Source organism: Euprymna scolopes, chromosome 18, assembly GCF_053919585.1.
Source record: "Euprymna scolopes isolate OS-2025 chromosome 18, ASM5391958v1, whole genome shotgun sequence".
NCBI lineage: Eukaryota > Metazoa > Mollusca > Cephalopoda > Sepiida > Sepiolidae > Euprymna > Euprymna scolopes.
This window is the reverse complement of record NC_136499.1, coordinates 70652409-70669667: the sequence shown is the minus strand read 5'-3', so window position 1 is coordinate 70669667 and position 17259 is coordinate 70652409. Positions and strand designations below refer to the sequence as shown.

The window sequence follows — 17259 nt, the reverse complement described above, 5'->3', positions numbered from 1 at the left end:
TGTCCTCGATGGACGCACACCAAAACAATATGATATAAATGCAGGTGTGTCCCAGGGGTCGATCCTTGGACCTTTATTATTCCTGATATTCATAAATGACTTCCCTGATCAAATTATCTCTGATATATTTGCTGACGATACCATGCTCTATGGTAAGCATAAGGGGAAAACAAATGAACACATATCTAAGGCAATAGTGGAAACCCTACAGGAAGGGTACATTACCTGAAAGTACTTCGTTAAAACTCCTCAGCTTAACGTTCACAGGGAACATGAGCTGGAACAAATACATTGAGGGCATTGCCGCGGCTGCTGCGAAGAAGGTGGGCTCTCTCTACTCTGCTAGAAAGTTACTTATGCCTGTAAGTATCCTGTACTTCTACAAAGTCACCATTCGCTCATGTATGGAGTACTGCTGTGACATTTGGGCTGGTGCATCTGCTACTAGTCTCTCACTCCTGGTCAGGGTTCAGAAGAGAGTCACTAACCTAATAGGTCTCGAACTGTCAGCTAGGCTTCAGCCTTTTTCCCACCAACGAAATGTTACATCTTTCTACCTGTTTTATAAGTATTTTAATGGTATATGCTCCCAGGAACTACAAACCCTTCTAACCCCTTGACGTAAATACCCTTGAAAAACCCGACAGGCAACAAAATCCCACCCCTACACAGTAGAGATCACCAGATGCCAGAAAGCCTTCTACTCTAATAGTTTCTTCCCCAGAACTGCTGGATATTGAAATTTCCTTTCAGGTTCTTGCTTTCCCGACTGTACTGACATGCAGAAGTTCAAGTGTAAACAGACATCTTGCTGCTCACCTCCAGTCATAGTATCCCTGCAATTATGTCCCAGATAGTAGCGCCCTACATCCAAGTGGCACTGTGACTTGTTTGGGGTAAAAAATGCAATTAAAAAAAAATATATATGTATATCCAGTATCAGTGGCAGCTCGTGCCTGAGATTAGTGGGGGTGCTGCTTCGAAAATTTTATGTATTTTTTAATATCGTGTAAAAGAAATTCGAATATATAAATAAATATTTAATTAAATAATAAACAAATATTCAAAAATATAACAAAGACAAATAATCAATCAGAAATAGATAATATGCAAAAACTTTTTTATTCAAAATATTTTTTTAAATTATGTACACTTTACAGAATAATAAAAAAGATCGACACAAAGTGGAGACGTATTATAAGAAAATAGGATGTCATATATAAACATTATAAAACATTGAATTTTAATGTAGCTTTCTCCCCAAAGAAAACAAAAAATTAAAATTGTCTTAATCCAGAAGGATTTCAATGTCTTTTTTTTTAATGCATATTATCTTTCCCATCTACTAACAAATTCAATGTAAAGTTTAAAAATGCATAATTATAAAAACTGTTTTTTTTACTTACAAACATATTTTAATTAAAAAAAAACTTGGGTAAAAAATCCATTTTTCAAAGTGTAAAACTTCTAACATTGTCCTCGTTGAAGGCAAATAAATGCTAATTTTTTATATCTAAAACATACAAGTTAAAAAGATTTTTAACTAAAATGTATTTTCAACATAAACTGTTTCTTCGTTTGTTTGCTTCTAGGAAAAAATGTAAACAGTTTTTGTTTTTTTTGTAAAGTTTAGTTGTTGCAAAATAAATAGCATTTAAAAGTACTTAAAACAAACAAACAAAAAGGCAGGTAGATGGAAAAGTAACTTTATTTTTATGGTAAGATTTATTTATTGTATATTTGATTTTTATCCTTGGTCGCTTTTTAGTTTCACTGCTAAATCCCCGAATACTTTTGATAAAAAAAAAAACAGTTTCTGCATATTATATATTTCCGTCTGCTACCGAATTAAATCGGAACGCTAAAACACTATATTTTATAAAGTACAATATTTTATGTACAAGAACACGTTATATGCAGATTTTAATAATAATTTTAAAAAATTGTATATAAACCTCCTTTTCGTTTTTTTTTTGTTTTTTTTTTTTGTTTTTTTCAATAACAATGTTATCATATTTATACAGGCTCACACTCTAAGCAAACAACGAATTTCACGACGCAGAGCTGTGACAAGCAACAGTTCCTCAAGCGGCTTTCATTGGCCGTCTAAAGCGTCTAAAGCACGCATGCGCACAAGAGAATTTCATTAAGAAAGTGCAACTGAATTTCACAGCTCTACGCAAGTTTTATTTTTGTTTTTATATGAATTTGGAGATACCGACATTAAACTTAATGATTTTATAATGTACACATAGAAAAAAATAAAATAATAATAATAAAAAAAAAACGTATTATTTTTAATTTTATCATTAATATTATGTAGAAATAACTTGGGGGTGCTGCAGTCCCACAGCTCCATGCACGAACCGCCACTGTCCAGCATTATACTACACATGATGCCTCCAATTGATGCCTCAGTCTCAACAGATAATGGACACCCCTGTAATTGTAGCCGTGCATGCAATTGTGAGGCAAGTGTTGTGCAATCCTCAACCACACCTCTCAGTTCAGTGACAATCTGATAACAATGCCGAAATAAGTGGCGAGCACATACAGCAACTGGAATTCCCAAATTGTCACTCATTTTAGTAGTGACCGTCGGGTTAAACTTTGCTTGATATGAATTAATCAACATATTAAAATCAGAGATTAAAAATGTTTAAGTAGGGAGGTGGATCATATACCCTTGAGGATGGGAAAGCACTTTAAAGAAAAATTGATTAATATGAATGCATAGCACAATCTTCATAAATAGAGGAATTATTCCTATGAAATTTATTTTCTTAGGTCAAATAATGTAAAAGCCTTTAGTAGATAAACAATGTTCATTCTTCACAAATTACAAGAAAAGATATACGTCATCCAGATGCAAATATTTAATACAACTAGCTGGGGTACCCGGCGTTGCCCGGGTGTTTGGAGGTGTAAAAGAAAAAAACAAACTGTTAGTAGGCAGGCAGGCAGGCTCGGACCCGTAATGCAAAGGTTGAAAAGAAAGTGAAAGGAAACCTGACATCTTACCGCTACGCTATGACGCCACAGGAAGTGAAAAGTGTTCAAATTAACCAATGTCAATCAAAAAATTGTCGACTCAATGATAATTAAGTTAAGATTCATAGGAGTTGGCGCAGAAATGAAAGTGGCTTTTAAACCTGGCCTGGGGCCAGTCGAGCTTGCGCTTTCTCTCGTGGTATTTATTTTCTTCCCCTTGAGGTCAGTCCCCTGAAAAAGGGGAAACTCTGGCAGCGTCCAAATGAATAGCAATTGTTTGATATGAAGGTTTTCCCCACAGTGATCAAAGTTAATTGCCTTCAAGACATCCCTGTTACAAAAGTCAGGAATTTGCCTTTGCGAAAAACACGAACAAACACATGAGAGGAAGGAATAGTGTGAATTTTGTAAAAGTTGCTCAAATAAAAGATAGAGACGACCTGCGTTCGCAAATCGTAGATATTACAATCTAGGAAGTATATAAAAAGTTCTAAAAAATTGTACCCCCCCCAAGAACTCCCCCGAAAAAAAGCCTTTCTTGGACATATAAAAACATGTGCGGCCGTTTTGCCTTTTATGTATATAGATAATACTATATCATCCTTATAAGATCTATTTACAGAGAATTTGACTTTGGTCAGCTTTCATTAGTAGAAATGCAAAACTACTTGTAAAAACGAATAGAGTACTCTTTGGTTGCTGATATTGTTTACATAAGCAGTAAGAGATGCATTTCTCACTTGTGCTAATGGCACAGTGGATAAAAGCTAGACCATCGAAAAAATGTATGAGTTTCAATTTCAGCCGAGCATATTTGCATATCGAACCACACTGAAGACTGTGAAGATACAGTGAAACAGTCTGCCCATGTATGACGGTAATCAGGTCGAGCAGTGTCATTAGGTAATGTTTCCTGCTGATTCTTAGTGTAATGCAAAGCTCTTTGTAAATAAAAAAATTGAGCACGGTGGGCATTGTAGATAGCACTTGCAAGCACTTCTTCCCACATGCTAATGGTAAAACTGACGACTGTCACTAGATGGTCGAAGGTTCGATCACTGACTTGAAAGTGGTGTTAGTCTAGCAACACTGAAAGGCTATGATACAATTAAACAGTTTGTCTGTGGACAATATATATATATATATATATATATAAATTATTCCCAACTCGCATTTAGGTAAAAATGCACTTTCGTAAATAACTGAATTCATTCAAAACGTTTCGCAGAAACCAAAACAAATAACATCTAAATAAATTGCGATACATCCAGACAGTCGATTGGGATGGATGCGCTGATAAAGTGTTTAGGCTCATTGCCGCAGGATCCCGATTTCGAATCTCGCTAGATTCAGCCACTCTGATGAGGCATAGACGACGAAACACGTGCCAGTGGATATTTGTATTTAAAAAAATAAAACAATATGTATGCCGCTCCCCATGTGGAGGTACCAAGTTGGTTAAAGGGAAAATTATTCCCAACTCGCATTTAGGTAAAAATGCACTTTCGTAAATAATTGAATTCATTCAAAAGTATCGCAAAAACAAATAACATCTAAATAAATTGCGATACATCTAGACAGTCGAGCGCAGGGTTCCGATTTTGAATCCCGCTAGATTCAGCCACTCTGATAAGTCGTAGAAGACGAAATCCGTGTCAGTGGATAATTGTATTTAAAAAAAACTATATATATATATATATATATATATATATATATATATATTTGCCCAAAAATCCTTTATGGAAAAGTAACATCGCCAGCTGTTCTTAGCAATAATGTAAAGTTCTTTAATGTTGTTTATAGTACGATTTCTAATTTCTCACTTGCCTGTCACAACAACAAAAAAAAACGTAAAAATATAGAAAAAAAATCTAGTGAAATTTAGGAGATGACTATATAGAATTGATTTCTCTTCAAAAAAATATCCATAAAAATCAAAGATTATTGCAGAAAAACTGGAAGCTTTTACTTCTCGCAGTTTAACCTTGTACCAATCTTTTTAATAAAACATGCTTCGAAATGTGTCTTCAAATTTTCTTGCTATCATGAGACACTGTTGGGGCACTCTGAGCTAGTAGTAATGATGCTTCAAGTTTGAAACTATGCCTGAACGCATACTGTTGTTATTGTATGAACTCGATACATGTTTTTCACAAATAGATACAAGCATGTATTGATTGATTGATTTATGTCTATATTGATCCATGCATCTTATACCTATCTGAACGTTTCCAATTTTGTATAATGAAAATTGCTACAACTGAATATTCTCAAACAACAAATTTCTATTTCGTTTGTAGCTGCGTAAAGAATGTTATTGCTAGAAAACAATAAAAGCAGGCAAAAGAAACATCCGTAATTCAATTACGTTGGATAAATTAACATTTGCTGACAGTATGCGTTTTTGGCTTTTAAAAAAATCATCTTAACAATGAAAACAATTGTGATTTATGTGCTTCGCCACGAGAGCATGATGTGACATGAGGTTATGCTTAATGTTGGGTGCAGTCATTTGTAAATGCCACAAGGATGTTCATAGCTTGTAACAAAATCTCTCCATATATAAAGTTAGGTATGTGCACAGGTTTTGATTATTACTCATATATTTACGAGGGGCGTGCCCCTGGCCCACTTCCCATAGGAGTAGAGTACAGAAACTTGGCACAGTTATTAGTCTTTCTCTACATAGGAACCACTCAGAGTTATGCATTTCTCCCATCGTTTGATGCAGCTCTGGAGACCGTTTTTGTAGAACACCCCAGGTTGGTCCTCCAACCACGATGTGACATCAGTAATCAAGGCTGCATCATCTGGGAAACGCTTTCCTTTCAAAAACAACTTCATGGGTGGGAAGAGGTGAAAGTCAGAGGGTGCAAGGTCGGGAGAGTAGGGAGGATGGGGTGGGATTTCATAACCACACGCCCGTGCTTCTGATCTGGCAACATGCGAGTTGTGGACCGGAGCGTTGTCCTGCAGGAGGAGGGTACCTTTGCTGATCTTGCCCCACCTCTTGATTTTGATAGCTTCCCTTAATTTCCTCAAAAGTGAAGCATAATAGGCTCCTGTAATTGTGGTACCCTTTGCGAGGAAATCTGTCATCACTACTCCCTCCTGGTCCCAGAAGACTGTGAGCATGACCTTGCCAGCAGAGGGCTGCAGCTTTGCCTTCTTCGGAGGTGGTGAGTCCAAGTACTTCCACTGCATTGGCTGGGCTTTAATCTCTGGGTCATAGTGATGGACCCAGGTTTCATCCTGTGTAATCAGTCTTTTGAAAAATTTTGACTCATCTTCTTGGCACATCTCCAAATTCATCCTCGAGCACTTGACGCGTTCTCATTTCTGGAATGGTGTGAGCAACCTGGGAATCCATCTGGCAGACACCTTATGCATATGCAAATGGTCATGAATGATAGTTTCCACAGACCCTGAACTAATCTTGACATCTTGGGCTATTTGGCGAATAGTAATGCACCGATCTTCCAAAATGGCAGCCTCAACTTGACGCACAGATGCCTCATCAATGGCAGAAGGGGAACGACCAGGTCCGGGAGCTGTTTCCACAGCCTTCCGGCCATGTTTGAATTCACGGTGCCAGCGTTTTACAAGGTCATATGATGGGGCATTATACACCATAAGTTTCTTTCCTTTCATCAAAAGTCTCCTGTGGTGTGCGTCCTTTCAAATACAAAAACCGGATCATTGCTCGACATTCAACAGGCTTCATTTCACACCTGACTCAGTTCAAACACCGTTAAAACAGAAACCACAATTAGTTCAGAGCTGTTGTTTGCCACATCACGCATAGCGATATAAATCATTGCACATGTAAAATTTCAGCTAGATCAGACAACGGGAAGTGGGTCAGTGGCATTACTTATTGCACGCCCCTCGTAGATGCATATTTACGTAGTATTCTTTCAGTCGGGAAAATTTTATTAAATGACGAGCAATTTTTTTTCTTTATTACATGGTGTTTAAAAATAAGGCTTTTCCGTTCAGAGGAAGTCACACGCAAAATAAAAGTAGTATATTGCTAGTTTTCATATATATTTGAATGGTGAAGTTATTTAAAATAATAGCGGGAATTTGAAAATGAAGTCCAAGAATCCAAAAAGAGTAACAAAAAATGGAATATAAAAAATGAAAATTTTTCTGGTATATTATTGATTTTGAAGACATGAACCAATAAATATTGTAAATTTTATTTTTCATCATTTAATTTTTTCTGATATTAAATGCTCTATCTATAATATCGAGAATCCTTTTATCAAGATAGTATCTAATATAACACACACACACACACACACACACACACACACACACATATATATTATTTTTATTTATATAGACAAGCATTACAAGTAATACTTGTATATAAAAATAATATATTTGCCTCTTTTTTACTGAGTACTCTTAATAACCCCGTTTAATTCATGGGTTTCACCTCCTGAATAAGGCCCTGTCGGTGGGGCATTACAGGGTAAAAGTCCCTCAATGGGGGTCCTGGATATGACCTTAAACTATATCCAGTGGTGAGGCCCCAGCTTGAGGGCTTTGGGGAGTGTGGAGCCACCCTTTAATTACCATTGCTCCCAGATCCACTCTGACCCGGAGTGGTAGTACCTGTTAGGGTCCCAACTATGGGTTAAATAGAAACCGACTTGAAAACAACAAATATATTCTATTAAAAAATTTTTTTCTTCCAAATCTTTGGATTCGGCATTAAATAACCCGAAAACGGTTGATATGCCGTAAAACAAAAACAACCAACCACCTCCTGAATAACTTTGACCTGGAATATATATATATATATATATATATATATATATATATATATATATATATATATGCCGTGTTCGTTACTGTCACAGCTACAAACAGTAAACAAATACAATCCGGGTCGGCATTCTTTCTTGTTTTAACATAAGCGGTTTATTACCGTTTTTCTTTCTCCCCATCTCGACACCAGCTTAAAAGTCACTCGTTACTCCATGTCCATTTTACCTGGAAGCGTTTCTCACAGCCAAACCATTCTCCCCTTCACTTTACACATCCATCTCCTTCGGCGTCAACCTTCCTTCTCCCTGATTACTTGACGTCTTTTTTATTTTTCTTCAGATGCCAATTTGCATACGCGTTCAAACGCTGCTCCTGCTGCTAATACAATCACTTGCCATCCATCCTTCGACTGCGGCTGATATTTCCATACGCGCTCATATGCACTCTGTTACACACACACACATATACATGCATATGCACATACATATACACACATATCTATACTAGTAGAGAGACCTGACGTTGCCCGGGATTGACTTATAATCAACGAATGTTTCATTCTCCCATATTTTATTGTCATCGAAATCAGTGAAATCGCCCATTTTTCAACCAAATCGATTGATTGCCTACTCTTGTTAGGGACCCATCGCGGTATAGCAGGAGGAAGCTTCACATGCCTCCCTGCACTGACAGTCTACAATACATTGTAGTCTACATTGCACTATGGAGAATCTACTGCTGATTTTATAAAATTATTTTTATATAATATCTTGAATTAAAGTTTTACATGCAAAAGTCAAGTATCATGCTTCAGTTGTGCTTTAGACAGAAATATTAATTTCAAACATGCTCCTTTCATATCAAAGAACCTACTATGAATTTTGTAATGCCTTTCTACTTGTGCGGTGATAATGCCTTGAATTAAAGTTTAAAATGCTAAAATCAAGTATCATGGTTCAATTGTGCTTTAAACATAAACATTCATTTTTAATGTGCCTTTGTAATAGCAAAGAATCTACTGTTGATTTTATACACTGGGCCTTTCTGCTTGTGCGGTAATAAAACTTCTCAAATGCAACTGTGATGTTAGGCCGTATAAGGCGTTAACTTTGGTCAAAATCACCTGTTCCTTCTTTCAGTGGATTTTTTCGATTATCAATACTTATCGACCATATTCTGATACAAAATCTATCTAAGAACCCTGCCAGTTACATGAAGTACATTTGTGTGAAATTCCATAAAAATCGGCTCAGCCGTTTCGGAATCCACAGGGAATGAACTCACACAAACATACTGTGCATGTGTGTGTATGTGTGCTTGTAAATCTTAGCGAGTATAATAGGTGTCTTTTTCTAGATGGATAAAATTAATTTTAAGCAAAGAAAGGGAGTAATGAGACAGCTAAGCAAGTCAGTCTTACTCTGCTGTCTAAAATGAATGCGGAAAGAAATTTTTCTACTCTATAATAAAAAGGAATGGTGAGTGTTTTTCTTTTTCTCTAAAAATAAAATTACTGATATAATTCTATGTTTTTATATGAATGTTTTAGAAATCGAGATAAATAGCGAATGTGAACATTGGCAAAGCATTTCTTTTGTCATTTTTGATTGAGGAAGTACATTAGTTTTTCAATAACATTTTTAAAATTAAATTTAAAAAGAAAATATATGTTAGAGAAATGCACTGAGATTCTAAGTGTTTTTGAATCTGTCAAAAATTCACGCTCTTTAACAAATAACATGGCACATTCGTTCATAACAGTGTTTCTTTAAACCAGTTCAAACGATCCCGTTTTGATTAGCGTCAAAACAAGAGCAGAAGATTATATCTTCCATTCCTGGGCGTTTGTTTGTTTTCTTTAAGAATTTGGATATCGAAGACTCTTGGAGCATCAAGTGTTATTTTTAAAGAGATTTGCTGGCTTTGTGGTTTAATTTGGCCGGTGAAGAACCAACGCAAATGCTGTCGGAAACAATTCCGTTTAGATAGACAGCATGTTCTTGAAAGAAATCAGTTTTCTTTTTTAAAAATAATGGAATCTTTGTTCTTTTTTAATTTTTTTCTGCTATGTGTCTTTGTATTTTAACGTTTTCTTTCTTTTGTGTGTATGTGTGTGTGTGTGTGTGTGTTTATTTTGGACTACGTCCCACACGCCATTGACTAACAAAAACAAAACAAAGATAAATATTTCTGGCTTTAATCAAATCAATGAACAGAACAGCTGGCAAACTAAAGAAGAAAACGAAGCAAATAATCTAATAGTTTCATTCAGGAGCAGATATACAACATTTCAAGTAAAAACATGTGAAATGAATAGTCAGGTAGTGAAGGGGTGGGCAGAGAAGAGCATAAGTGCAAAAACGTAACGTGTTGTTATACTTTACTTTAGTAATTCACAAAAATAAAACTAGAAAGAAAAAAAGAAAAATCCGGGTCCACATTTTTTCTTTTTTTAACAAAAGCATTTATTACAGTTACTTTCAGCGCCACTTTAAAAGTCTTTCTTCCATTTAAAAAAAGACACCTGTTCATTTTTACCTGGCACACGTTTCCCTTTCTTCCGACAACATGCTGGGCCCAGCTAGAATATCAATGAATTTCTCTAACAGATATTCTCTTTTTAAATTTAATTTTTAAAATGGCTTGAATTAAAGTTTAAATTCTCATCTTTGGCTTCACACGTCTATTCTCTTCAATGCCCACTTTGCTTCTCTCATTTTGAAACCACTTAAAAGTCTCTCGCGATCGTCCAACTGGTGTATACTTTCCTTTTTCCTTTGACCACATGCCGGCCCATTCGCATCCTCGACTTTACACATCTATTTTCTTTGACGTCGACTTTCTTTCTACCCTGAGCACGTGGTGTATTTTCTTTTCCTTCTTCTTCCTTCTCGCACACACTTCCTAATTTGCATATTCGCTTTTTTCAACTACTGCTGCTGCTCATCCCTTTGCAAGCCAGCCATTCTTTGCTGCTGCTGATACTTTACCACACACTCATATACACTATGTTATAAAAGAATTCTCTGAAAAATATTATCAGAGAAACTAAAATAGTTTTTGAGAGATGTGTTTTTACTAGTGGGAGTGCGGGTGAGGTTTACCACTTATCAAGGCTTGATAGCCACCTGAGGATAATGGTTAACGAGTGCCAGTTGGTTAGTGAGACAACATTGGCATTATCAATAATGGTAGGACTATTGTAGTCTTTATTTATTTAAGAGGATAGTTCAATAGAAACCTGTTAGATTTGAAAGACAGCCATGTTATAGTCAGCTGGGAAGGAACCCTGTGGTATTGCTTTCCACAGTTTTAGGAAATAAACTTTGTTCATGAAATCTATGTTTAGTTTTAGGCACAGATAGATAATAAGGAAATTGTTTGCAGTTGTTGTAGCTAGATGAGTGTCTGCTACAATTGTTCTATGAGGTGAGGGGGGACTACCATAGATAAAAGCTCAGTTGAGCACCTGCCATGAGAACAAAGATAGAGCAGAAATAGATTATTAGGTTTCCTCTGTGAGAAAGAGAAAGTAGGAAGGAGAAAAGGGGTTTAGTCGCTAGATTTCAAAGTCCGGTTTTTAACTGTGTCAAGGGTACTCTTAGCAGCTCCTCCCCAGATGTGACAACAAATGTCATCTTAGAACATAGACCGATAGACAAAGAAATAGAATTCTCAGTTGAAGCAGACTAGCTCTCTCAGACTCAAGAAGCCAAACAGAGCAAATACACACAGAAACTGATGATGATCCTTTTTTTTTTTTTGACAGTATAGGCATGACTTACATGCACTGGGTTCCCACTGGACAGACAACCAACAAAGAATACTATATTGAGGTTTTAAGGGATTTCAGGAAGAGGCTAGCACTCTTCAAATCGGGTCAGTATCATTTCCACCAGGACAATGCACCCGTCCACAACTCCATCCTTGGCTCAGATTATTTGACCATGATGTGCATCAAAACAGTTTCTCACCCTCCCTAAAGTCCAGACCTTGCTCTCTGTGACTTTTGGTTATACCCTAAGCTCAAGGCAAACCTTAGACATTGTCATTATGAGACAATTGAGGAGATGAAAGAGGCTGTGACGAGGGTCATTAACATGCTCACACAAGAGGACTTCCATGGGGCCTTCCAGAATTTGTTGGAATGGTACAGCAAGTGCATTGCAGCCGCGTGAGATTACTTCGAAGGGGACCAGTGTTTCATGTATGTATTATCAATAAAAGTGCCTATACAAAAAAAGTTTGGAAACTTATTTAAGGCACCTCATATACGTTGATATTAAAAACAAAATGTTCATAATTATCCTCTAGTGGCTCCTGGGCCTTGACACGTGATGACTCCTTTGTAAAAGAAAAAGAAAAATTATAAAAATAATTATTTAAAAACCTCTTCCAAAGGTAGAGTAAATATGAAAAGCGTCTATTTTTTTTTTTTACAAACATTTATTTATGTTGTTTACGTTGGTTGTTTTGTTTTACGGCATAGCAACGTTTTTGGAGTTAAATCATTTTGGCAAAATTTTTTGTGCTTCACGTTGTTTATACCTTCAAATATTTATTTATGGTGTTTGGTTTGGTTGTTTTGTAGAGAAAAATTGTTGTTCCTTCTTTTGGCTTTGCAGAACACGATTAAGTTTTGCAAATCATAAGGAAAAAATAACATCAATGTTTAGTGCATTCAAATCAGAAAAATCATATCTTTAGACATTCTTATCTAGTAGCACCAGACTGCTGCTTGAATCCCACAACCAGTGACAAATGTAGCCACACTGATGAGTCTTGGTTAAGATGAAGCATATATGTATGTAAATATTTACTATAAAAGTAATTATATATATATTATGAATTAAGTAAATGATAGATTAAAATGCCGATATATATTGAAAGTAAACATTGACTTTTGAAGAAGCATAGCATTTCATGTAGACATATTCAGAATTATGCTGTTGTTTTTTCCATTGTAATGGAATTTACTCTGATTATGTTGAACTGACTTCTTCCCTAGCTTGCACCACTTTTCAAAAAATGGTGGTTCATACACCATTGTCTTAAACTTGTCTGGGACAAGATGGCTAAACATTTGCAATTCCACTGTCCAAAAATTACCACTTGTAGACCTGATGTTGCATATTAGTATTCCCAAGGTATTGCCGAATTACCTGAGCAAGAAGATTATTATTTTTATTATCGTTTAGATTGAAGTAGATTCGTTTTAAAAAGAAAAATGCAATTCAAGGACAATATGGTTAAATGATGTTTTAGGAATTTAACTTGACTAGATTCTATAAATAATAACAAGAATAAATTTTAGATAATTTAATCCCCCACTATATGAAGCTTATTTATACCAAATATGTTTGGATTGCAGAAAGTATTATGAATTTTATAAATGAAACCAAAAATAAACATTGGTGTATAAAATCCAAGAATTTCCAAATATATTTCAACGGTCTTAAAAATTATAAGTGCAATAAAGTTTATGATCAACATCTTTTAATCTATGTGTACTGCAATGTTAGCTTGCAGGAATTAATTCTTGCTGCAACTGGGAGATATAATCTTGAACGTTTGGCAAAATCCCAAAACGCTGGCCAGGAGATTCATTTCCTACTCGTGTAAAATGAAGGCTACCAAAGCAGAACAATCATGGGTTCAAAATTTGGGAATCAAGAAAGGAGAAAGAAATACAAAGTTAAATAAGAAATAAAAAATAACAAAATTTCCCAACCTTCATGCTGAGATCAGAGCATGGTATCTGTTCTGTGCTTAGTCAGTGAAGAAAGGTCCTTCTTGACTTCCAATTCTAATAAGGGTTGCAGACTTGCAGTCAGAATAAATGAGTTAAAGTTAGACTAGTAAGAAAGAAACCAACAGACAACCTAAATATTGGAAGACTTTAAAATAAAGAATTGAAGTTGGAGATATTTTGGAATCCTACGAGTTGGAATCAAAACATGGTTTTAATTACTATATTCTCTACTCCTACAGCGATTCTGCTCAACCAAACTGGACCTTTTTTTTTTTTTCGCTTAGTCTATTCTTTCTCATTATCTGATAAGGATGATGAGCCTGATGTTAAGAGAACAATGCAGAAAAATGTAAAAGAAAAAATGCCTTACCAACAGCAAATTCAGTAAGAACCACTCACCTGTAATTACAATAAAAAATAAATAAATAAAAATATAAGTATACAAATATTCAAATTTAATTAAAAAGAAAACAAACCAAGAACATTTTCTTTTTAAATAAAAATAAAAAGGAAAATAATTAGGAAAAAGTTAAAAGAAATTATCTCCTTGCTTTCAATTATTTTTTGTTTTTCAACATGCAATTAATCATGAACTGAAATCATTTTTACATGTTCACATAAAAAATGTGAAATAAAAAACATCAGAATGAAGTGGCTTTTAATATTTTCTTTGAACTAATCAATATATAGTAACTAGCAAGGCAACCCGGCGTTGCCCAAGGACATAAAAACAAAATAAAAGAGGTTAAAAAGTGTGTCTTACATAATTTCTATCTATCTATCTATCTATCTATCTAAACTCATCTATCTTTTTTGTTTCCTTCCTCGTTTTACCACATCTTTTTCCCAAACCCCTCTTTCACCTCTTCTCAACCCATTCCTTTCTCTTGTTTAATATATTAATGATGATGATGACGACGACGACAACAACAATAACAACAAAAGAGAAAATTCGAAAATAAGAATAAGAAAACTCCTCTAAACTAAATTATACAGTAGAAACCTAATTAAATGGAATAAACACATGGGTAGTGTCACTAGTAAGATACTCTGGACCGTTTATAAGATGGACCAAAGAAGAATTAAGGAATCTCGACCAGAAGACCAGGAAACTCATGACTATGCACAATGCACTACAACTAACGATACTGACCGACTCTATGTCAAAAGGAAAGACGGAGGAAGAAGACTGGTTTGTATAAAAGACTATGTAAATAACACATACAAAAAAAAGAATTAGGAAAATACATAATGCAGAACACCGAAAGAATAATTACTGCTGCAAGAGACACGGAAAAACAAACAAAATAAAAAAAAGAGACAAGTGATAAGACGAGGAAATAAAAATGGGAAGAGAAATAGCTACACAGACAATTCATAAGAATGAAAAAAGATGAGACTAACAAAAAAATTTGGAAATGACTACAAAAAGGAAACCTAAACAGGGAAACTGAATCCTTAATAACAGTCGCACAAGATAACACAATTAGAATCAATCATATCAAAGCAAGGATCGGCAAGAAAACAGCACTTCCAGACTCTGCAGACAAAGAGACGATACAATAAACACATTATAAGTGAATGAAGCAAACTAGCACACAAAGAATATAAATATAGACACGATCAAGTAGGGGAAGCAGTACACTGGCAATTATGCAGACGATTGCATCTTGAACACCTAAACAAATGGTACAAACACAAACGGAAGCAGTACTGGAAAATGAAAGTCACAAGATTCTATGGGACATGGATATACAAATAGATAAACCCATCCAAGCAAGAAGACCGGATATAATAATAGTTAACAAGAAAGAAAAGTCCCACCAGATTGTATATTTTGCCATTCCACCAGACCACAGAGTGAAGATCAAAGACACGGAGAAGCAGAGCAAATACATAGAACTAGTCAGAGAGATTAAAGGGATCTGAAAAATGAAGAAAGTGAAGATGACACAACTCGTAGTAGGAGCACTAGGAACAATACCGAAAAACTTTGAAAAAAGAATGGGAGAGATGGCTGAGAAGATACAACAGATAACAATAATGAAAACTGCAGAAACATTAAGGAAAACCATTGAATGTGAAGACAAACACACAAAAACTATAGACACAAATTGGACACACAGAAACGACATGCAGAAGATGTAAAATGCAAAAGAACATCACATGGAATCAACGGTATGCCTGTAAGATACCGTCCTCCCCTTTCTTTTTTTTTTGTGTCACCATAAACTGACATCACACAAAATAAATGAGGGTCAAGGAGGATGGATAGTCTGAGAAGAGAAAGCACAAACCAGACCTCCGTTGGTTGAGTGCAAAGAGGATTGGAATCTTGGAGAGGCTTATTGCCACCCAAATTTCAGTGAAGACCAATGGTCGTTGCCATGAAGAAATCAATGGTAAGAAGCAACGCTGAATCTGTGGAACAAAATACTATAGGACTGCTTACCTGCTGACTACAACATAGTTGTTTTCAAGGCCGATGTCAACAAATAATTTGCAATTCTTGCTCCTAGTAAACAGATCCTACCCTTTCCACTGACCGTTATCATATTTGACCATTCCATAATAATCAATCTTGTCCGTAACCTCCTTCTTATTCCCTCTCTCTTCTCTTTCCCTCTCTCACTTCCCCTAGTATCTTTAAAATTGCTCGTTTTTAGCCACCTGAACTTGCCACCAAAAAAGCCACCGTGCTATTATATGCCTTTAAAAATAACCCTGGCTTTTATTCATTTACCTCTTCATAATTGTCGTAAAGAAGAGAAAGATAAAGAAAAGTGACACTCCTTATCTAAGTAATCCTATTGTGAAATTAATGTTTTAAAAAAAAAACAGTGGTGATATTGTTGCCATCATGTTGATTTCACGGCTAGTTTGAAACTAGCCGTGAAAAAAATTAAGTTTCACCGTCGTTTCAAACTGAATTAAGTTTCACTGTTGGTTTCAAACTGGATTAAGTTTTACCGTGGGTTTCAAACTGAATTAAGTTTTACCGTTGGTTTCAAACTGGATTAAGTTTCACCGTCGTTTCAAACTGAATTAAGTTTCACTGTTGGTTTCAAACTGGATTAAGTTTTACCGTGGGTTTCAAACTGAATTAAGTTTCACCGTTGGTTTCAAACTGGATTAAGTTTTACCGCGGCTTTCAAACTGAATTAAGTTTCACCGTTGGTTTCAAACTGGATTAAGTTTCATCGTTGGTTTCAAACTGGATTAAGTTTCACCGTTGGTTTCAAACTGGATTGTTTCACCGTTGGTTTCAAACTGGATTATGTTTCACCGTTGGTTTCAAACTGGATTATGTTTCACCGTTGGTTTCAAACTGGATTAAGTTTCACGGCTCCTGTACTTTATTTACCTCCTTTTCAGAAAGTTAAATACAAAGTCAAGTGTGGTTTTCTGTTTCTGTAGACTGAACTAGATTCGAACTTGGCACACCAGGTTTTCAGTGCGTTTAGTTAACCACTTAACCATCCTCATTCCTAATATATGTATATTAAGGAGAGAAAGCAACGTTTTTGCAAATCCTGTGACGGCACGATAGTCGTGTGTATCAGTTGTTGCTTTTCCAATGGACAACATCAATGACGTGAAAAAGAGAAGTCTGCTGAATAGGTAACAGCTTGGTCTCCAGGCTTCGTGCTCTTAATGCCACTGTATATTCTTCCAAGATTGAACGATGCCAATATATATATATATATATATATATATATATATATATATATATATAT

The 17259-nt window shown here is 35.5% G+C and overlaps 1 protein-coding gene across 9 annotated transcripts in view; it reads right to left on the bottom strand.

The window, feature by feature from the left end:
- The window catches only part of LOC145297652 (N-acetylated-alpha-linked acidic dipeptidase 2-like), a 1311662-nt gene that overhangs the window by 941402 nt on the left and 353001 nt on the right, over window positions 1-17259 (bottom strand). For 2 of the 9 annotated variants that reach the window (XM_080143812.1, XM_080143813.1), the window contains exon 2: window positions 13893-13921. The exons of the other annotated variants lie outside the window; for them this stretch is intronic. The gene's annotated coding sequence lies outside the window, so the exon portion shown is untranslated. The remainder of the gene's footprint in view (window positions 1-13892; window positions 13922-17259) is intronic. 9 annotated transcript variants of the gene reach the window in all.